Below are 22,927 nucleotides of genomic sequence, written 5' to 3'. Positions count from 1 at the left end.
AGTATGAATTGCCGTTAAATTTATGAAAATTGTTCCGATAACCAAAGGCATTTGCATAGTGATATCTGTGTAAATATATTGTTCAAATCTGATTCAAATAGTCCCGCAACGGTAATAAAATTACTGGGTGTCGTGGTGAGGAATTGGAGGACAGAATGTGATATGATGTGATATATTGTTTAAGATTTAATCCAAATAGGCTGGCAGTAGTGGATATGTAAATCGACTAGGTGTTACGGTGAAGGATTTGATAACAGAATTTGATGGAATGTGATGCACTGTTTTAATCGGGTCCAAATAGGCTGGCAATTTTCGATTTGGCAATCGTTTAGGTGTTACGGTGAGGGATTCGATAACTCAGTGAAATGAAATATGATGAAATGTTTTGTTAATTGATCGAGACGTATATTTAAGACTGTAACTAGTGGAGTAGCATCCCACTAGGAGCAACAGTTAACAAGCTAAATAATTGGACTAGGAGTGAAGGAATTAAACCTGATCTCTCCAGATTGATGTCACTGATTCACCGTTCCATGAGACCGAGGGATACTGACCACCGGCTCTAAATTTGACCGCCGAGTCAAAAGTTTGGGCGGGGCTGTGCGGCCGCCGTGCCGTGTAACGAATTGATTTCTGTTCTCTTTGTGCTGTTGGCGTTGCCTAGAATTAATTTGACAAATATTATAGAAGGCATCTGAATGCATTGACATTGACCCAAAAGTAGGCGTTTGGGACACTAACATTTCGGCAGGCAGTAGAAATGTGTGAACCTGTGAAATTACTCCAGTAAAATACCCTAGACGCATAATTATCTCGCAAATATCCCTTTGCGATATTATAGTACAGCAATTCTACAAAACTCTGTGTGCACGAGGGTGAGACACGAGAGATAAGTCTGTGTGGGCACCAGGGATACATCGCTGGTTTCGACCAAGTGACGGGCTAAGTGCACATAGTTGCGGAGGGCCATAGTGCAATGTGCAACATTTAGTTGTTTTTAATTGTTTTACATAATTTTTTATCGGACCCAGACATAGTGAATCGTCAATATGGCCTCAATTACCGTTCCCAAACTCAAATTCAATGAATATTTAGATCAGAGAATACAGGAAAGGGCAGGAGGAAAACAGGAATATAAAACAATAAAGAAGATATGGGGGGAAATTAGGCTAAGAGAGTGAGGCAGAAAATAATAGCAGCCATTTTTTTTCAAGAAAAAAGGAACGAAGGAGAGAGAGAGAGTGGAGGCGGAGCTGAGAATAGGGACATGGGCAATAGAGGTGAAAAAAAGGACATGCCCACAAAAGAAACCTGATATGATGGGGGTGCTTGCTGGGGCCTCAGATGACGTCAGAGAAGGCACAAACAACAACCACAACACACCACCACCCACCGTGACCACCCCATCGGCCCCGCTCTCTCCATACCCGCCACTGCCACAGGAAGAGAAGACTGAAGTGCCACCTCCCTATTCACAAAATCCATTCGCATACCTCCCACACAACCCATTTAAAAACCCACACCACACCAGCAGCCATACAGGCCCCGGTCTTCATGGTGAGGGGAGGACAGCTAAAAGGGAACATGACTGTGGGGATTCAAGAAGGCCACCTCGTCTGTGAAGAAAGGCCCGATTGCTCAAGCCCCACAGCACTACAAGGCCCAGGTGGGTCCCTGCTGAACTACCCACAAGGAAGGGAAGGTGGATCTCAACCGGGCCTCCTAAAGAGAGAAGGCCACGATCTTATTCAGTTCTCCTCTACTCCAAACACAGACAATTAGCTGAAATCATAGGCTTGACACAAGCACTGAAAGGAGCAGGAAGGGGCCTACCAACTTCCCCTACGCCCAGCAGTTGATCCACGCTTCGTTGAGTGCCAGTCTGGGAAGACCGCTTTGATGGGACAGATGCCCAGCCTACATGGAGGAGCCTCTACATGGATACACTAACTGCAATGAAAATACTACTACCCAAAGCCACGAACACAGGATGAGGAGGAGGAGGAAGAGGACCCCCTCCTCTACAATACAACCACCCAGGGCCCAGCCACATGCAGCAGCAACAGCAAGATTACAACCAACCACAGTTTCAAGGTATGGCAGGGAACACCATGCCCTGGCCATAAAAGATGCCCACACTGTCTGAAACCCCAGAAGTGTACTGGCCAAAATGCCTACCCACAGGGCCTGCCACCCCTCACATCCAGTTTAAGTTCAACCAACTGAAAGCTCAAATCTACACTCTGCACCCATATAAGACTCCCCAAGCTGAGATCCATTGCACACTCAATGCAACAGAAACTGATGACTGCCTCTACACTGCAGACTGGGACGAAGACAGGATGCACCTGACCCCTCCTATCAGGTGTTGTACCATTGTGTGTGGCCCAGAGGGGGTGGCAGCACCGGCCATCCTACGATCAAGGAACCTCCATGCACCCCTGGCCTGGACGGCTGAAGCATCAACAGCCATAGCACTCCTGAAAACAGATCTATCAGCGGCAGCAGCTCTGACTGCACCTGACTACAAGAACAAGTTCCATTTGGATGTTTCTGAAAGGGAAGGATTCACCTCATCCGTCCTATTCCAGAAACAAGAGGGGGAGAGACGGGTCTTGATGCACTACTCTTCCAAACTTGACCACATTGAGGTAGGACAGTCAACATGCTCCAGATACGTTGCTGCAGTAGCAAAAGCTATTGAAAAAACAGCTCACCTCGTAATGTCACCCTTCAATCAGCCATCATCCCTCAACCAGCATCGGCCAAATTAGCTGAAATCATCGGATTGACGCAGGTCCTCATCAGAGGAAAAGGAAAGACTGTGAATATCTATAGAGACTCAGCCCATGCCCATGAAGCAGTCCACACTGATGGACCCAGAACTTTTATGAGAAGCACATGGCCCACACACACACGAAGGCAAACTAAAGACCCTCCAAAAGACCCTCACATAAAAAATATGACTGACTTATTTATTTTATGATTTATTTTGTGACGAATGCAATGTTTGTGACAGACACAACCCAAAGAAACCATATCGAACACCAATGGGCTCATACCCATTACCTAATGCATGATTTCAGGTTATTAGCATAGAATACACAGACATGGGGGCGGATAAGGTGGTTAATGGGAAACAATACCTATTAGTGATGGTGGATAGGTTTTCCAAATGGGTAGAGGCAATTCCAGCGGCGGGGGAGGATGCGAAGTCAGTTATAGGCCACAATCCCAAGATCTCATGGAACGCGCAAGTCAAACGTATGTGCCGGGTCGAAGTTGAAATGGGTCGAAGCCCTGCCCCTGGCGTTGATGGCCATGAGAGCCTCACCAGGGTCAGGCACCCATCTCTCTCCTCATGAGATAATGACTGGTAGAGTCATGCCTGGCCCACCAAGGGAGGGAGGTCATATGCCCGCTCTTGATGTGCAACAAATTTCTATGTCTAACTATGTAAGAGAACTGACGAAACTTTCTGCAGCTCTCTCTGCCCAGGTTCGAAAGGTCCAGGAGGGAGAACTGCCGGAGGAACCAGTGCCACTGAAGGTAAAGGTTGGAGACTGGGTAAGGGTGAAGGTCCACAAGAGAAAGTGGCTGGAACCCAGGTGGACTGGTCCGTACGAAGTGAAGGAAGTTACTTCACACTCAGTCCAGGTCAAAGGTAAATTGGGCGCACCTTGGCACCACCTCACACATTGTACACCAGCTCCAACCCCTTCCCGCACACTGACGGAAGTCAGAACCGACCTAAGTGGTCTACATTCGGCCCCAAATCTTGCACCTCCTTAGTCAGGGAAAATGGGAGGTTCAGCCCCATATTCACTGACTAAGTCACACCGTACTCCTTGGGAGCGGTTGGGGATCTCCGGACCCCTGTTTGTTATTTTTCTTCTCATGGGAGGAGTCACTGTATGTACACTCACATGGCTTATAAACCAACAGAGGCACCCACTACAGACTCACACACTGAATTCTACTCTGCCAGGTGAAACTAACTCTCTCTCTTTTCCCTCTTATCTACCACAAGACCATACCGTTTCTAGGCGTGAGGTGGGGGTCACTAAGTGCACCCCCCAGGAGTTGAAGAGCACCACCCTGTGTTTGCCTTTCAATGCCACCACCACCGTTTACCTGCCTTGGGGCCTTTTGGGTCATGCGCAAAATAGTTTGGGGCTACCTGCCTGGACCTATTCCAGTTTTAACTGGTATATAACCAAAGGGGGATATGGTGAGTGGTCTTGGAAAAACTTGGTGGCAGAAACGGGGCATGACTGGTCCAGCTATTCCAAGGGACGGGTTGTTCTTGCCTGGCGCAAACGGCTTACATTTTCACGCACTGGTTTTCAACTAAAGCTGATTGTACGACCTGGAACCACTATGGGGTGTCAGGTTTTTACGTTGGCCCCATATGTAGATACCGAGAGGGCTGAAGTCCATTTCACACTATATATCTGTGTTACGCCAGAACCACAGCCTACTTCTGTGACGGTGCGTGACGATATGGCAAAGCCACATACCCTGCCCCAGCACAGGGATGGGTGGGGTTCTGCTGTTTTAGTGGTCACCACCCCTACCCCGGATGAGAACATTCGGGTTGCTACAGGTATCTCAGGTTTGTCTAACAATTGGCTATTATTGACCGAACAAGCAGCCAATACAACCCCCACTAGTTGTGTAGTTTGCATGGGTGCCCGACCATTGCTCCGCATTGTCCCGGCTACTGTCGAGATCGGATGTTTAATGCCCCTTATGGACCAAGACAATCCGACTGGTAATTGTTTCTTGTGGGATGCAGTTTACCCTGTTGTCTCCGCTACGGACAGGGCACCAGTATTTTCCTCTGATGTTGCCAGGGCCGAATTCTCCTGTATTAACATGACAGGGGGTATACTACAGTTAGGTTTGCTCCCTGTTGGTTGGTGTACAAATACTATCGTAGTAGTTGGTGTTTTTGAGCCAGTGATCAGGGCTGACATCTGGTGGTGGTGTGGGGGACCTCGGCTTTTTGACAGACCTCCCAATAAGGCTACGGGTACTTGTGCGCTTGTAACACTTCTACTGCCTATCTCTGTTTACCCTATAGGTGTGGGTGATTTGGTGACCCGGATACAGGCTGTGGACCCACAGTTTCTGCCTACCAGAACCAAGCGGGAAGCAGCCCTGACTGTTGGGGATCCCACATATATTGATGCTATAGGTGTTCCTAGGGGGGTCCCTGATGAGTACAAGCTGGTGGACCAGGTCGCCGCAGGTTTTGAATCATCTCTCTGCTGGTGGTGCACTGTGAATAAAAATGTTGACCGCATTAACTATATACATTTCAATGTCCAAAAATTAGGGAACTGGACTCAACAAGGTTTTGAGGCCGTACATGGTCAACTGGCGGCTACCTCCCTTATGGCTTTTCAAAATCGCATTGCCGTTGACATGTTGCTGGCTGAGAAGGGTGGTATATGTTTTATGTTTGGGGAGCAATGTTGCACATTTATCCCCAATAATACAGCCTCTGATGGCAGTCTCACTGTTGCGTTAGAAGGACTACGTACCCTGAATGGTAAAATGAAATCCCACTCTGGGGTTGATACCAGCAAGTGGGACTCCTGGATGGATGCATTTGGTAAATATAAGGTCCTGGTCTCTTCTATTCTGGTCTCTATCTCTGTGTTTGTTGCAATATTAACCCTCTGTGGCTGTTGTTGCATCCCATGTGCCCGCTCCCTGTTTTCTCGAGTTATTACTTCTGCTATTGCACCAAATAATGACCCTGCACTGATGTTCCCCCTCCTACAACAGGAGGATCCTCTGGTGGAGTTTGAAACATGCACATATGAGTAATTTTCACGTCTCTTTGGAGACGTGAAGAGGGGGACTACAAATTTCCTAAAATGTCCTATTCTATTTTTCTTACATTTAGTTTTTGTCACGTCTAATAGACGTGACGAGGGGGTGTTGTAATAACATATTAAAACATGTAATGACGCATTCACGGACTGTTGTTAAACACACTGATAACCCATGAATATACACTGCTCCAAACCCTTTGGGATGGGCTACAAAGACAAAGAACTCTGTCCAGAACCAATGAGATACCGACAACAGGCTGGAGAGGACTGTCTATCACCTACGAACAACCAACCAGGAGCCAGGACTACTAGAATCTACCTACGTCATTTCAATGTATAAATGTACTGCCCAAATATGTGTTACGTCCTCTTTTTCCGAAACCTCCCTAAGAGTGGACGATGAGAGCCGTGCTGCACGTTTGCCAGATATCACTATGCTAGATTAAAAGGCCTCAAATATACCGTATCCGCCTTGTCCAGAGTCTCATCTTGGTCTTGTCTCTCCTATAATTAATTCATTGACAGTGGACAAATGGAAGCCACTCAATAAAAGGCACATGACAGCCCACTTGGAGTTTGCCAAAAGGCACCTAAAGGAGTCTCCAACAATGAGAAACAAGATTCTCTGGACTGATAACTAGATTGAACTTTTCGGCCTGAATGCCAAGCGTCACGTCTGGAGGAAACCTTGTACCTTCCCTACGGTGAAGCACGGTGGTGGCAGCATCATGCTGTGGGGATGTTTTTCAGCAGCAGGGACTGGGACACTAGTCAGGATCAAGGGAATTTGGCTTGTCACCTAAAACCCTCAGAAACTTTTACAGATGCACAATTGAGAGCATCTCGTCTGGCTTTATCACCGCATGGTACGGCAACTGCATCGCCCTCAACCGCAAGGCTCTCCAGAGGGTGGTGCAGTCTGTACAGCGCATCACCGGGGACAAACTACCTGCCCTCCAGTACACCTACATTACCCGATGTCACAGGAAAGACAAAAAGATCATCAAGAACAACAACCACCCGAGCCACTGCCTGTTCACCCGGCTACCATCCAGAAGGCGAGGTTAGTACAGGTGCATCAAAACTGGGACCAAGCGACTAAAAAAACAGCTTCTATCTCAAGGCCATCAGACTGTTAGCCATCTTCTGAGAAATCATTCCCTCATTGACCTTCTCTCACCTAGGCTAGCCTATTTATACCAAGTAAACCTAGACTTTAGCATTTGAAGGTACAACAGCCATTTATTTTGCAATTTGCCCACATTTGAATGCTTGTGCTCTATATAGTAAAAGCATCAATTGTGCTTGAAAAGGTTACACCTCATTGAACAAGACTCCCTCAGCCCAGGCCAATTCGGTGACTGGGAGGTGTAATGTGTTGGCATTGTGTCTCCAGGAAAAACAACACTTCAGAATACTGCACAGATGTTGAAATTATTTTTGCAGACAGGCTTCCATCACCCACAAATCCATACCTGTGAATTTCAGACTAAAACGTGAGAGACCAGTAAACACTATTCATACAATGTCTGTACCCCCACCCCTCAAACAAATACAGTTTGTTTATACCACTGTTACATACTCTTCTAGGAAGAGGGAACGCAACACCCTGCTACAACTCAACTCCCGTGGAACAAAAGAGAGGTATGGGATTTGTTGGTGCGAGTAAGGATGACAAAGGCAGAGAATGGTACCGTTTACAATGAATTTATTCGGCCCCACACGGTAATTTTGGGGAAAAAGGGGCTGAATGGAACCAAAGCAAAGAAAGTAAATATCAAAGCCCCCTCTCCTACCTTACCTGCCTACCCACTACTTACCTAACTAGCACCACCTGGTACACTAACCAAAATACAGGGGGTGGTCCGCCCAGGTCTTACCTAGTGTGCATAGACAGTAAACTACTACGAGTTATGTATGCCCGCAGGTCTCTTGCCTAAGCACTCCCAAGATGCCTTCCCCTTCACCCCTGGGAAAAATGTTTTCCCCAAAACAGAATAATTACTAATCACAAACAGTCCTTTTGGCATACACATACCTTTTCAGGACCGGCTACAAAATACTACACACAAACTATTTGAGCAACAACCAACACAAAATATCAAAGACACTCTCTGAACAACAACAATCAATACAATAACAATAAGCTCTTTCTAACACACAACCAACACAGGCTATCACCCTCAGCTCTATTCTCTCAGCAATAATCTCTCTTCTGAGCAACAGAACACTGGTTTATATTGCTTCAGAAGGAGTCTGTAATTGAAGACAGCTGTTTCTGACGAGAGGGTGGGGTCAGCTCCAATTTGCCATGGAGTTGACCAATCAGCTGCTTGGGGGATTCCAGGAAGCCATTTTCCTGAAACACACACATACAAATAAACAAACCACAACACAGAAACTGGGGAACGTAACAACCACACACACTGAATGGTCCAAACAAAACAGTGTATGGCAACTGGTGGACTCAATGTTAAAACTACAACATGATAAATAAAGATAATAAAGGTTAAAGAAAAAAAAGATAAGAGCTTAAAGGCTCACTCCACAATCTGAGTAATTCCCTCATACATACATTCTGATTATCCATTCAGTATTACTAAAAGTATTATTGACTTTTCAAAACAAATAGGATCTTCACTTCCTATTGGTTATTTTGTAATCACTCAAACAATTCTAAACTGTTAAAAATAGGAGCAAAAGTAATACTGGCATCAGCTTGTCCAAAACAATAGCAATGTTAAAAGAACATCAATGTTTCAGCCACAGCACCCCATCAATTGACATACGTGATTTATTGATTTTACAATCAATGCTGGCCCCCTCTACATTAGACAGTGTAATGAGTGCCTTCTACAGTGACTGTTCAGGAAATTCCAGCCACTCCTCAGTTATTTCCACATCATTCCTTTTTTCTCTCCAGTTGTCATTCAGTGTTACCTACCTGTCTCCTCTCCCCTAGGATGGTCCTTGAACAAATGGATGGTCCTCTGCAGTATCTGTTAATTCCCACTCTCCATTCCATCAACACTTCCCCCTGAGCACTGCTGCTTACTCACAGGAAATCATGGAAATACTCGAGCATACAGCCACATTCTGTACCGGCAAGACCATTGGGGAACCTCCTAGTCATTTAACTCTGAATGACCTCATGAGAGATTTCGTTGTAACTCATACTAAGGGGCCCTGACTTGTATTGGGGCACACTGGAGAAAAAAAATTGTAATAGAAAAAATACGTTTTTGGGGGGGGTAAGTTTTGGTTGTCCCTCTGTTTCAGTCAGTATTCTTCCATTTTGTCCCTAATGAATACAACCCAGGACCGGCCATTTAGGCTTTCCTCTGTGTTGTGTCCCTGCTGTGTGATCTCAGCATTAGGCCTGAGCTATGTCTTGATATACAGTGCCTTGCGAAAGTATTCGGCCCCCTTGAACTTTGCGACCTTTTGCCACATTTCAGGTTTCAAACATAAAGATATAAAACTGTATTTTTTTGTGAAGAATCAACAACAAGTGGGACACAATCATGAAGTGGAACGACATTTATTGGATATTTCAAACTTTTTTAACAAATCAAAAACTGAAAAATTGGGCGTGCAAAATTATTCAGCCCCCTTAAGTTAATACTTTGTAGCGCCAACTTTTGCTGCGATTACAGCTGTAAGTCGCTTGGGGTATGTCTCTATCAGTTTTGCACATCGAGAGACTGACATTTTTTCCCATTCCTCCTTGCAAAACAGCTCGAGCTCAGTGAGGTTGGATGGAGAGCATTTGTGAACAGCAGTTTTCAGTTCTTTCCACAGATTCTCGATTGGATTCAGGTCTGGACTTTGACTTGGCCATTCTCACACCTGGATATGTTTATTTTTGAACCATTCCATTGTAGATTTTGCTTTATGTTTTGGATCATTGTCTTGACGGAGATTTGTCTTCCAACCCAGTCTCAGGTCTTTTGCAGACTCCATCAGGTTTTCTTCCAGAATGGTCCTGTATTTGGCTCCATCCATCTTCCCATCAATTTTAACCATCTTCCCTGTCCCTGCTGAAGAAAAGCAGGCCCAAACCATGATGCTGCTACCACCATGTTTGACAGTGGGGATGGTGTGTTCAGCTGTGTTGCTTTTACGCCAAACATAACGTTTTGCATTGTTGCCAAAAAGTTCAATTTTGGTTTCATCTGACCAGAGCACCTTCTTCCACATGTTTGGTGTGTCTCCCAGGTGGCTTGTGGCAAACTTTAAACAACACTTTTTATGGATATCTTTAAGAAATGGCTTTCTTCTTGCCACACTTCCATAAAGGCCAGATTTGTGCAATATACAACTGATTGTTGTCCTATGGACAGAGTCTCCCACCTCAGCTGTAGATCTCTGCAGTTCATCCAGAGTGATCATGGGCCTCTTGGCTGCATCTCTGATCAGTCTTCTCCTTGTATGAGCTGAAAGTTTAGAGGGACGGCCAGGTCTTGTTAGATTTCAGTGGTCTGATACTCCTTCCATTTCAATATTATCGCTTGCACAGTGCTCCTTGGGATGTTTAAAGCTTGGGAAATCTTTTTGTATCCAAATCCGGCTTTAAACTTCTTCACAACAGTATCTCGGACCTGCCTGGTGTGTTCCTTGTTCTTCATGATGCTCTCTGCGCTTTTAACGGACCTCTGAGACTATCACAGTGCAGGTGCATTTATACGGAGACTTGATTACACACAGGTGGATTGTATTTATCATCATTAGTCATTTAGGTCAACATTGGATAATTCAGAGATCCTCACTGAACTTCTGGCGAGAGTTTGCTGCACTGAAAGTAAAGGGGCTGAATAATTTTGCACGCCCAATTTTTCAGTTTTTGATTTGTTAAAAAAGTTTGAAATATCCAATAAATGTCGTTCCACTTCATGATTGTGTCCAACTTGTTGTTGATTCTTCACAAAAAAATACAGTTTTATATCTTTATGTTTGAAGCCTGAAATGTGGCAAAAGGTCGCAAAGTTCAAGGGGGCCGAATACTTTCGCAAGGCACTGTATGTGTTTATTCAGTGTGTCAGTGAATGGGTAAGCACGTCCAAAGTTCAGGTGGGTGGAACTGTTTCGTACTGGTGTATGACTCAGTGTGGGGAATGAGAAAATGGCATTGCCGTAGGTAGATAAAAATTGGGAGAGCTAGTCATATGGAAAGGAGAGCTGGAGAGACAGAGAGAAAGAATGACATAGCGAGAGGATGAGTCAAACAGGTGTAGTAGTTGAGTAGTAGTGTTGTTTCAGTCTGGCTTCAGAGACATGACTCATTTCCTCCATCAGATTTCAATGAGAGGCTACGTGAGTACCACTCCATAGCTGTGCTATTGAAACTGCCTTCCAAACACAGTCCAGTCCCCTCTTGAAATGAGACATACCAATTACAATGGCCTCCTGGGTAAGCATCTCTCTGTTTCTAAATTTCAAGATGGGTTTGGCTAAGGTGGGGGGGACAGTTAACTTCCTGCAATTCTACACATTTTGCCATGGGGCAGTGAGGAAAACTGTGCAGTTTTATAGCTAATCTCATGCTATTCTACACATTTTTCCATGATGCTTATAGAAAATGTTAGGGTTTTAAAGCAAATTTCCTGCAATTCTACACATTTTGGAGGTCGGCCCCAGGGAACGTGTAATCAGACCCTGATTTTAGGCCTAGATTCAATCCAGTTAATAGCATGCTTGACATTTAAAGGGGCAATATGCAATTGCTACATCCATTTTGGGACTTTTAAATTCATGATATACAGTATATACCCATTGATTCTTTAAGAAAAAAACATATATCATGAGCTGAGTTTAAATGTGTTACCCCATCAGAACCCCCAAAAAATATACAGTACATATACATATCCTTGCTTTAAATATATACAGTGCATTCGAAAAGTATTCAGACCCTTTGTTTCTTTTCACATTTTGTTTTGTTACAGCCTTATGCTTATGCCCGCTCATCAATCTAAAATCAATACCCCATAATGACAATGCAAAAACAGGTATTTTTGTAAATTTATTCTAAATAAACAACTGAAATATCACATCTACATAAGTATTCATACCCTTTACTCAGTACTTTGTTGAAGCACCTATGGCAGCGATTACAGCCTCGAGTCTTCTTGGGTATGACGCTAAGAGCTTGACACACCTTGGCACACATGTATTTGGGGAGTTTCTCCCATTCTTCTCTGCAGATCCTCTCAAGCTCTGTCAGGTTGGATGTGGGCCGTCGCTGCACAGGACATCAGACTGGGTCTTTCCCTCGATCCTGACTAGTTTCCCAGTCCCTGCCTCTGAAAAACATCCCCACAGCCTGATACTGCAACCACCATTCTTCAGCTTAGGGATGGTGCCATGTATCCCCCAGATGTAAGCCTTGGCATTCAGGCCAAAGGGTTTCATCAGACCAGAAAATGTTGTTTCTCATGGTCTGAGAATCCTTTGGGTACCTTTTGGCAAACTCCAAGCCTGTTATAAACAAATTATAAACAATGATTTTTGCTTTGTCATTATGGAGTATTGTCTGTAAATTGATGAGGAAAAACAACATTTAAATCCATTTTAGAATAAGACTGTAAAGTAACACAATGTGGAAAAAGTCAAGATGTCTGAATACTTTCCCGAATGTACTGTAATTGTTTTACTCCTTTGTTTGTAAACAATATAATTCTAAACAAACACAGTATAGCTTGAAAATATGATTAAAACTGTAATTTTTGAACTCATGGAATGCATCCATAGCTCTGTCTATGAATTTGAGAGTAGTTACGTTTCTCCAGCCCCATCACTTAGCTATTTACCAAATCAATGGTGGGGTGCTCGCTTTGTTATTGTTTGTTAAAGGTAACTTCCGATTGAGCCGACATATGCAGTGTTTACCTTGAACGTGGTCTCGGCGAATGTTGGAACATTGCCTTTTAAAGGTGCTTATAAGACAAAAAGTGTGATCAGATTGAATTTAATCTGTATCGCTAAAGCTACCCTAACCATAAACTGTGGATAGATGGCGGCATTCGCGCAAAACTGAAAGCACAAACCACCGCATTTAACCATGGAAAGATGACTGGGAATATGTCCGAATATAAACAGTTTAGTTATTCCCTCTGCGAGGCAATCAAACTAGTGAAATGTCGATTTATGGACATTGTGGAGTCGCAATTCAACGGCTCAGACACGAGACGTATGTGGCAGGGTCTACAGTCAATTACGGACTATAAAAAGAAAATCAGCCACGTCACAGACACCAACATGTTGCTTCCAGACAAACTAAACAACTTCTTTGCCCACTTTGAGGATAATACAGTGCCACCGACGCGACCCGCCGAAGTGAGTAAGACATTTAAACGTGTTAACCCTCACAAGGCTGCTGGCCCAGACGGCATCCCTAGCCGCGTCCTCAGAGCATGTGCAGACCAGCAGCCTGGTGTGTTAACGGACGTATTCAATCGCTCCCTATCCCAGTCTGCTCTCCCCACATGCTTCAAGATGGTCACCATTGTTCCTGTACCCAAGAAGGCAAATATAACTGAACAAAATGACTATCTCCCTGTAGCACTCACTTCTGTCATCATGAAGTGCTTTGAGAGACTAGTCAAGGATCATATCACCTCCACCTTACCTGCCACCCCAGACCCCCTTCAGTTTGCATACCGCCACAACAGGTCCACAGACGATGCAATCGCCATCACACTGTACACTGCCTTATCCCATCTGTACAAGAGGAAAACTTATGTAAGAATGCTGTTCATTGACTACAGCTCAGCATTTAACACCACAGTACCCTCCAAGCTCATCATTAAGCTTGAGGCCCTGGGTCTTAAACCCGCCCTATGCAACTAGGTCATGAACTTTCTGACGGGCCGCACCCAGGTGGTGAAGGTAGGAAACAACATCTCCACTTCGCTGATCCTCAACACTGGGGCCCCACAAGGGTACATAGTCAGCCCCTCCCCCTCCCCTCATCGTGGACCTCAGAAAACAGCAGAGGGAGCACCCCTCTATCCACATCGATGGGACAGTAGTGGAGAAGGTGTAAAGTTTTAAGTTCCTCGGCTTACACATCACGGACAAACTGAAATGGTCTACCCACACAGACAGTTTGGTGAAGAAGGTGCAACGGCGCCTCTTCAACCTCAGGAGGCTGAATAAATGTGGCTTGTCACCTAAAACCCTCACAACCTTTTACAGATGCACAATTGAGAGTATCCTGTAGGGCTGTATCACCGCCTGGTAAGGCAACTGCACCGCCCTCAACCGCAAGGCTCTCCAGAGTGTGGTGTGGTCTGCACAGCGCATCACCGGGGGAAAACTACCTGCCCTCCAGGACACCTACAGCACCCGATGTCACAGGAAGGCCAAAAAGATCATCAAGTACAACAGCCACTGCCTGTTCACCCCGCTACCATCCATAAGGCAAGGTCAGTACAGGTGTATCAAAGCTGAGACCGAGATACTGAAAAACAGCTTCTATCTCAAGGCCATCAGACTGTTAAACAGCTATCACTAACACAGAGAGGCTGCTGCCTACATACAGACTCAAATCATTGGCCACTTTAATAAATGTATCACTAGTCACTTTAAATAGAGCCACTTTAATAATGTTTACATATCTTACATTGCTCATCTCATATGTATATGCTGTACCTTATACCATCTATTGCATCTTGCCTATGCCGCTCGGTCAAGGACAGGCTCATCCATAAATGTATATTTATATATTCTTATTCCATCCCTTTAGATTTGTGTGTATTGGGTAGTTGTTGTGGAATTGTTAGTTTACTTGTTATTACTGCACTGTCGAAACTAGAAGCGCAAGCATTTCGCTACACTCGCATTAACATCTGCTAACCATGTGCATGTGAGAAAATAACATTTGATTTGATTGCGCGCTAGAAATGTAAAGGTAATTTCCAATTGAGCCGACATATGCTGCGCTTACTGTGAATGTAGTCTTTGCTAACGTTGGGAACATTGCCTTTAAATTTGAATCACGCTGTAATGCAGAATTTTCACGATAGGGATTGAATAGCCGCCGTCTATTGTCATATTCTTTATTGTGTTCTCTCATTGTTCTCTCATCTCTCTTTTGACGACTTCTGGAACCGTAATAGCCTTGGTTTCATGCATGTTAACATTAGAAGCCTCCTCCCTAAGTTTGTTTTATTCACTGCTTTAACACACTCTGCCAACCCGGATGTTCTAGCTGTGTCTGAATCCTGGCTTAGGAAGACCACCAATAAATTCTGAAATTTTCATCCCAAACTACAACATTTTCAGACAAGAGAGAACTGCCAAAGGGGGCAGTTTTGCAATCTACTGCAAAGATAGCCTGAAGAGTTCTGTTTACTATCCAGGTCTGTACCCAAACAATTTGAACTTCTACTTTTAAACATTCACCTCTCTAAAAACAAGTCTCTCACCGTTGCCGCCTGCTATAGACCACCCTCTGCCCCCAGCTGTGCTCTGGACACCATATGTGAACTGATTGCCCCCCATCTATCTTCAGAGCTAGTGCTGCTAGGCGACCTTAACTGGAACATGCTTAAATCAAATCAAATCAAAATCAAATCAAATGTATTTATATAGCCCTTCGTACATCAGCTGATATCTCAAAGTGCTGTACAGAAACCCAGCCTAAAACCCCAAACAGCAAGCAATGCAGGTGTAGAAGCACGGTGGCCAGGAAAAACTCCCTAGAAAGGCCAAAACCTATGAAGAAACCTAGAGAGGAACCAGGCTATGTGGGGTGGCCAGTCCTCTTCTGGCTGTGCCGGGTGGAGATTATAACAGAACATGGCCAAGATGTTCAAATGTTCATAAATAACCAGCATGGTCGAATAATAATAAGGCAGAACAGTTGAAACTGGAGCAGCAGCACAGTCAGGTGGACCCACAAAGACCTCCGCCACGGCACAACCCAAGGGGGGGGAGGTACAAAGGGAGGTACCCTCATAGATATCATCCCAACCAACTTGCCCTCTAAATACTCCTCTGCTGTCTTCAACCAAGATCTCAGCGATCACTGCCTCATTGCCTGCATCCGTAATGGGTCAGCGGTCAAACGACCTCCACTCATCACTGTCAAACGCTCCCTGAAACACTTCAGCGAGCAGGCCTTTCTAATCGACCTGGCCGTGGTATCCTGGAAGGATATTGATCTCATCCCATCAGTAGAGATTGCCTGGTTATTTTTTTTAAATGCCTTCCTCACCATCTTAAATAAGCATGCCCCATTCAAGAAATTTAGAACCAGGAACTGGTTCTCCCCAGACCTGACTGCCCTTAACCAAGACAAACACATCCTATGGCTTTCTGCATTAGCATCGAACAGCCCCCCCCCCCCCCCCCCCCCCCCCCCAGGGAAGCTAGAAACCATTATACACAGGCAGTTAGAAAAGCCAAGGCTAGCTTTTTCAAGCAGAAATTTGCTTCCTGCAACACCAACTCAAAAAAGTTCTGGGACACTGTAAAGTCCATGGAGAATAAGAACACCTCCTCCCAGTTGCCCACTGCACTGAAGATAGGAAACACTGTCTGAAAAATCACCACTGATAAATCCACTATAATTTAGAATTTCAATAAGCATTTTTCTACGGCTGGCCATGCTTTCCACCTGGCTACCCCTACCCCAGTACTGCACCCCCCACAGCAACTCGCACAAGCCTTCCACATTTCTCCTTCTCCCAAATCCAGTCAGCTGATGTTCTGAAAGAGCTGCAAAATCTGGACCCCTACAAATCAGCCGGGCTAGACAATCTGGACCCTTTCTTTCTAAAATTGTCTGCCGAAATTGTTGCCACCCCTATTACTAGCCTGTTCAGCCTCTCTTTTGTGTCGTCTGAGATTCCCAAAGATTGGAAAGCAGCTTCGGTCATCCCCCTCTTCAAAGGGGGGGGACACTCTTGACCCAAACTGCTACAGACCTATATCTATCCTACCCTGCCTTTCTAAGGTCTTCGAAAGCCAAGTCAATAACCAGATTACTGACCATTTCGAATCTCACCATATCCTCTCTGTACGCAATCTGGTTTCAGAGCTGGTCATGGGTGCACCTCAGCCACGCTCAAGGTCCTAAACGATATCTTAACCGCCATCCATAAGAAACATTACTGTGCAGCCGCATTCATTGATCTGGATCTGAATCACCACATCCTCATCGGCAGACTCGACAGCCTTGGTTTCTCAAATGATTGCCTCGCCTGGTTCACCAACTACTTCTCTGATAGAGTTCAGTGTGTCAAATCGGAGGGTCTGCTGTCCGGACCTCTGGCAATCACTATGGGGGTGCCACAGGGTTCAATTCTTGGACTGACTCTCTTCTCTGTATACATCGATGTCGCTCTTGCTGCTGGTGAGTCTCTGATCCACCTCTACGCAGACGACACCATTCTGTATACTTCTGGCCCTTCTTTGGACACTGTGTTAACAACCCTCCAGGCAAGCTTCAATGCCATACAACTCTCCTTCTGTGGCCTCCAATTGCTCTTAAATACAAGTAAAACTAAATGCATGCTCTTCAACCGATCGCTGCCTGCACCTGCCCGCCCTTCCAACATCACTACTCTGGACGGCTCTGACTTAGAATACGAATTACAAATACCTAGGTGTCTGGTTAGACTGTAAACTCTCCTTCCAGACCCACATCAAACACATCCAATCCAAAGTTAAATCTAGAATTGGCTTCCTATTTCGCAACAAAGCATCATTCACTCATGCTGCCAAACATACCCTTGTAAAACTGACCATCCTACCAATCCTCCACTTCGGCGATGTCATTTACAAAATAGCCTCCGATACCCTACTCAACAAATTGGATGCAGTCTATCACAGTGCCATCCGTTTTGTCACCAAAGCCCAATATACTACCCACCACTGCGACTTGTACGCTCTCGTTGGCTGGCCCTCGCTTCATACTCGTCGCCAAACCCACTGGCTCCATGTCATCTACAAGACCCTGCTAGGTAAAGTCCCCCCTTATCTCAGCTCGCTGGTCACCTTAGCAATCACCCACCTGTAGCATGCGCTCCAGCAGGTATATCTCTCTGGTCACCCCCAAAACCAATTCTTTCTTTGGCCGCCTCTCCTTCCAGTTCTCTGCTGGAATGAACTACAAAAATCCCTGAAACTGGAAACACTTATCTCCCTCACTAGCTTTAAGCACCAGCTGTCAGAGCAGCTCACAGATTACTGCACCCTTACATAGCCCACCTATAATTTAGCCCAAACAACTACCTCTTTCCCTACTGTATTTATTTTATTTTATTTATTTATTTATTTTGCTCCTTTGCACCCCATTATTTTTATTTCTACTTTGCACATTCTTCCACTGCAAATCTACCATTCCAGTGTTTTACTTGCTATATTGTATTTACTTTGCCACCATGACCTTTTTTCTTTCCTTTACCTCCCTTATCTCGCCTAATTTGCTCACATTGTATATAGACTTGTTTCTACTGTATTATTGACTGTATGTTTGTTTTACTCCATGTGTAACTCTGTGTATGTGTCGAACTGCTTTGCTTTATCTTGGCCAGGTCGCAATTGTAAATGAGAACTTGTTCTCAACTTGCCTACCTGGTTAAATAAAGGTGAAATAAAAAATAAATAAATTGTACTTTTTTTTATGTAGGAGCAGGGTTCCTTCTATCTAAGATGTATTTCTTGTCTGCTCTATTTAGAACACACATCAAGAGTCCAAATAGTAGCTGAAATAGTGGCTTCATTGGGGCTTCTGTATAGCTTACCCTTTTGGAAATTCTTGAGTCTTTTCATATTTTCACCATCAACAACCCCTAGGCATTAAACAAATAATGATAGGACTTCAACAAAAGATAACATCACATGCCTCAAAGCATTTGGTTCTTTTGTCCTTGACTTCTGGGGGAAGACACACTAGTACAGCTGTGATCAAATGGAGCAAAACCACCCGAGAGATTATACCATTTTCCATGCAAAAAGTTCCAAAGCAATAAAAATGAAAAGAAAACACAGGGCGGCCTGCACACAAAAGCCCTCATTGTTGTGTGGGAAAGGAATGCGTCTCTGACTGTGTCAGAGGTTGTGTGGAATTTGTTTATGCATGGAGACAAAAGGCTGCCTATGACTGTGGGAGAACTGCACCCAGGCAACCTGCTCCTACACTAAGAGGAAAGGCTAGCGAGCTCACTAATTTTGGCCTTGTGGATCTCAGTTGTTTAATTTCCATTAGACCAGCTGACACACTGCCCAATTTCGGACCTCTAGTAAAAAAAAAGGTGTATCATCCCCTTGTCCCCACTCCATTTGGTTGTTGCCATGGAAACTACGTCACCCCCGATCCAAAATGGCTCTACTATCATGTGGGCACAAGAAAGAAAAGAAAGAAAATAAACTCTAACTGTAAGCTCTGATACTGCTGGCATGAGCTCACTATAGATAGATAATGCATTCAGTGAGTGACTAGATTGAAACGATGTAGTCATCTGTAGTTCAATGAGAGATTGTGGCAACCCCTGATTAATATAATTTCAGTTGAGAATCAAACCCCCACAAAGCGCTCCAATTTCAGTGTAATTCCTGAATCCATCTTCATTTGCCCTTTGACCCTGTTGTGTGAAGGGAAGCCTTTCATCTCATCCTTTATCACTGACTTCCTGTGTATATATCAGACAGCACCAGCTTTCAGGACAAATGATGGCCTGGGTGACAAAAAAATTACGAACAGCTGGTGAAACGAAATGATAACGAAAAACATAAATGAGACCAGGGTGTTATGTTATGTCAGAGTAGTTTATAATTCTAAGTGTATTTAATTTTAGGAGGCAAATAAGCAAAATGTTATTCTAAACGTTGATATTATGATATGTAGTACATGTACATAATAGTGCATATTTAAAATCCTTCCATGTCACTCACCACATCGTCCTTAAAAAAATGAAAATGTACAAGCATACAGATGTCACTTATTTTAAGGAAATTATAAATTAAAGAAATACAAGGAACTTGATTTGTGGCATCAAATTCGGTCAGGTTCAAATTATTTTATATCGGTAGAGCTGTACTTTAGTCACGACAAGTTAAAGCCTGTCTACTTCGACAAGTTAAAACCTGTTCAAATCTTTGGTAAAGATGTTGAAACACTCTTACGCAATTACAGGTAACTGCCAAAATAAAGGAAACACTACCATTAAGCATCTTAATAGGGCGTTTGGCCAGCACTAGCTTTAATGCACCTTAGCATAGATTCTAGAAGTGTCTGGAACTATATTGGAGGGATGCGACGCCATTCTTCCACCAGAAATTCCATCATTCAGTGTTTTGTTGATGGTGGCACATCTCCAGAATCTCCAATGTGTTCAATTGTGTTGAGATCTGGTGACTGTGGCTGCATTTACACAGGCAGCCCAATTCTATTTTCAGCCCAATATTTTTTTCCACTGATTGTTCTTTTGACCGATCACATCAGATCTTTTCAAATCAGATATTTTTCAGAGATGATCTGATTGGTCAAAATTCAAATTAGTGAAAAAACTGCTCATTTGAGACCCCTCTTTCAAGTCACTGAGATCTCTCCTTACCATTGTAGCCAAAATAATTGGCAACTAGGCATTTTTATACAGTGCAATTGGAAAGTATTCAGACCCCTTGACTTTATCCACATTTTGATTCAGCCTTATTCTGAAATGGATTCACTTGTTTTTTTCCCTCACCAATCTACACACAATACCCCATTAATGACAAAGCAAAACCACGATTGTAGTTTTTTTTTGGCAAATGTATAAATAAAAAACGTAAATAATATTTACATAAGTATTCAGACCCTTTGCTCAGTACTTTGTTGAAACACCTTTGGCAGTGATTAGAGCCTCGAGTCTTCTTTGGTATGACGCTACAAGGAACTATGGAGCTCTGTCAGAGTGACCATCGGGTTTTTGGTCACCTCCCTGACCAAGGCCATTCTCCCCCAATTGCTCATTTTGGCCAGCTCTAGGAAAAGTCTTGGTTGTTCCAAACTTCGATTTAAGAATTATGGAGGCCACTGTGTTCTTGGGTGCCATCAATGCTGAAGAAATGTTGTAGTACCCTTCCCCAGATCTGTGCCTCGATACAATTCTGTCTCAGAGCTCTACGGACAATTCCTTCGACCTCATGGCTTGGTTTTTGCTCTGACATGCACTGTCAACTGTGGGACCTTATATAGACAGGTGTGTGCCTTTCCAAATCATGTCCAATCAGTTGAATTTACCACAGGTTGACTCCAATCAAGTTGTAGAAACATCTCAAGAATGATCAATGGAAACAGGATGCACCGGAGCTCAATTTGAAGTCTCATAGCGAAGGGTCTGAATACTTATGTAAATATGTTTTATGGTGTATTGGGGAGGATTTAAAAATATATATTTTAGATTAAGGCTGTAACGTAACAAAAGGTTGAAAAGGTCAAGTGGTCTGAATACTTTCCGAAGCGATGTACATGACAGGATGTTAATTGCTAAATTAACTCAGCAAACACACCTGTGTGGAAGCACATACATTCAATATACTTTCTATCCCTCATTTACTCAAGTGTTTCCTTTAGTCAGTTACCTGTATATTTATTATAATATAATGGTTCAGTGATTAGGACTGATTGATTTCATCGCAATATGACTTGCAGTATGACCTTTGGAAATTCCCATAACAATTTAGCATGTTGTTAAATGTTTGCTTTAATATTGGGGGGTTTAATGCAAACTTACACCCTTGATTTTTTACCCCCTCTACAAATCAAGATAATCATGAACAGAATGTGTTAACTTTGTAATAAATGGTGTTACTATTTGAAATACTTACAGTGCCTTGCGAAAGTATTCGGCCCCCTTGAACTTTGCGACCTTTTGCCACATTTCAGGCTTCAAACAAAGATATAAATCTGTATTTTTTTGTGAAGAATCAACAACAAGTGGGACACAATCATGAAGTGGAACGACATTTATTGGATATTTCAAACTTTTTTAACAAATCAAAAACTGAAAAATTGGGCGTGCAAAATTATTCAGCCCCCTTAAGTTAATACTTTGTAGCGCCACCTTTTGCTGCGATTACAGCTGTAAGTCGCTTGGGGTATGTCTCTATCAGTTTTGCACATCGAGAGACTGAAATTTTTTCCCATTCCTCCTTGCAAAACAGCTCGAGCTCAATGAGGTTGGATGGAGAGCATTTGTGAACAGCAGTTTTCAGTTCTTTCCACAGATTCTCGATTGGATTCAGGTCTGGACTTTGACTTGGCCATTCTAACACCTGGATATGTTTATTTTTGAACCATTCCATTGTAGATTTTGCTTTGCGTTTTGGATCATTGTCTTGTTGGAAGACAAATCTCCGTCCCAGTCTCAGGTCTTTTGCAGACTCCATCAGGTTTTCTTCCAGAATGGTCCTGTATTTGGCTCCATCCATCTTCCCATCAATTTTAACCATCTTCCCTGTCCTTGCTGAAGAAAAGCAGGCCCAAACCATGATGCTGCCACCACCATGTTTGACACTGGGGATGGTGTGTTCAGCTGTGTTGCTTTTATGCCAAACATAACGTTTTGCATTGTTGCCAAAAAGTTAAATTTTGGTTTCATCTGACCAGAGCACCTTCTTCCACATGTTTGGTGTGTCTCCCAGGTGGCCTGTGGCAAACTTTAAACAAACCTTTTTATGGATATCTTTAAGAAATGGCTTTCTTCTTGCCACTCTTCCATAAAGGCCAGATTTGTGCAATATATGACTGATTGTTGTCCTATGGACAGAGTCTCCCACCTCAGCTGTAGATCTCTGCAGTTCATCCAGAGTGATCATGGGCCTTTTGGCTGCATCTCTGATCAGCCTTCTCCTTGTATGAGCTGAAAGTTTAGAGGGACGGCCAGGTCTTGGTAGATTTGCAGTGGTCTGATACTCCTTCCATTTCAATATTATCGCTTGCACAGTGCTCCTTGGGATGTTTAAAGCTTGGGAAATCTTTTTGTATCCAAATCCGGCTTTAAACTTCTTCACAACAGTATCTCGCACCTGCCTGGTGTGTTCCTTGTTCTTCATGATGCTCTCTGCGCTTTGACGGACCTCTGAGACTATCA

The sequence above is a fragment of the Oncorhynchus mykiss genome, chromosome 7, assembly GCF_057628025.1.
Source record: "Oncorhynchus mykiss isolate SJ-2025 chromosome 7, ASM5762802v1, whole genome shotgun sequence".
Lineage (NCBI taxonomy): Eukaryota > Metazoa > Chordata > Actinopteri > Salmoniformes > Salmonidae > Oncorhynchus > Oncorhynchus mykiss.
This window is presented reverse-complemented; position numbering follows the sequence as displayed.